Raw genomic sequence first — 1506 nt, forward strand, 5'->3', positions numbered from 1 at the left:
AACTTCTCTCATAAAGGTCGAAGTCAATATATTTTTTCCACACATTTTTTTTTTTGTCGCCTAAAGTCGCTTCTTGTTGTGTTTTTGGGGGCGTGTCTGTTTGATTGACAGGTCTGTGGTGCAGTCAGGTTTCCGCTAACTACCGCCGCTTGGAGCAACGTCATCGGGCAAAACAAATGATCATTTCCCAGCATACCTTCTGACCCGGTAACTGAAAAGAAACAAGTCAAAGTGACCGGTAGAAATAATATCTTATTTATGTTTTTTTTTTTTTAAATAAAAACATCTTTAGCAACATATCAATAAAGATATATGAAGATTTATATAAAATACACAATGACTCAAAACCATGTATTTTACACACTGAGGTGGGAAGGTTGCCACCCATTGCTTATAATATCTTTCAGTGTATGCACACGGCATATGTCTCCCCTGAAACCTTTTATAGTGTGATGAAGCTTTGAACTCCATGAATGTCAAATAATAAACGCTTTTTAAGTGTTGACTGTTTTGAACGTGAAAGAGTTTCAACCCCCCCCCCCCCCCCCCCCCTATTCCCTGCCTCCCCCCCGGGGTCTATTTTAAGAGCCTCTCTCTGAGATTACAACACCATGACGCCGGTCCAACAGGTTTGGGAGCTCGGCTTTGTACCAGCCGATACTGCACAGTAGCAGGCGGTATGACTTCGGGAGAAATTCAAAAAAGGAACAAATCCCTTTGTTGTTTAATGCCGATGGCGACGAGTACACGTGTCAAGAGAGGATGTTCGTTGCTCGGATGGATTACTGAACCGGTGTCCCGTTGCAGGAGCCTCTTTCTCTGAGGAGACGGTTAACATTTCTCGTTGGCAAGTTGTATCCAAACAACCACCAAAGAGACACAAAACAGCACTGGGGACGCGGACACTGCAAAAAGTTTCAACAACAAAAGAGAAAAGACGCAGTCAGCGAAACGAGAGATGTAAAAAAAACAAAACGTAGATGCACAAAATGACCAGAAAGAGATTTAAAACTGGGTGAAAGAGAAGCGACTAAAAAGAGACGCAGGATGAACTCAGAGATGCTGATTTAATGCAGAGATAAAAAGAAACTTTAAGAGTCATTGAAGGGCCGAGATCTAAAATGGCTGCAAAACGCCGCAAAAAGAAACGGAGACGCAGAACGACGAAACGAGAGATGCACGATGATCGGAAAGTGAAAACTTACAAAATAAAACAGATGCAAACCTTAAAAGACAAGCAAAACAACAACAAAGAGTCAAAACAACAACAGATCTGTTTGTCTCCTTCAGTCCGAGACACTTTAATGTGTCCACAAAGTCTGTATCCGTCCCAGATCTGGTCCCTCGAAGTCTGTACGGATGTAGGGAGGGGGCGCGGTGTAGTACCGGACCTCCGCCGCTAGAGGGCGGACGATAAACAAGAATGGACACGGGTATTAGGAGGCGCGATTGGAGGAGGGCCGGAGGAGGAGGAGGTCCGTCGTGATGTCAATCTCCGTAGTTCCT

The sequence above is a fragment of the Embiotoca jacksoni genome, unplaced genomic scaffold (assembly GCF_022577435.1).
Source record: "Embiotoca jacksoni isolate LCO1_2020_lvr unplaced genomic scaffold, fEmbJac1.0.p SCAF_55, whole genome shotgun sequence".
NCBI lineage: Eukaryota > Metazoa > Chordata > Actinopteri > Embiotocidae > Embiotoca > Embiotoca jacksoni.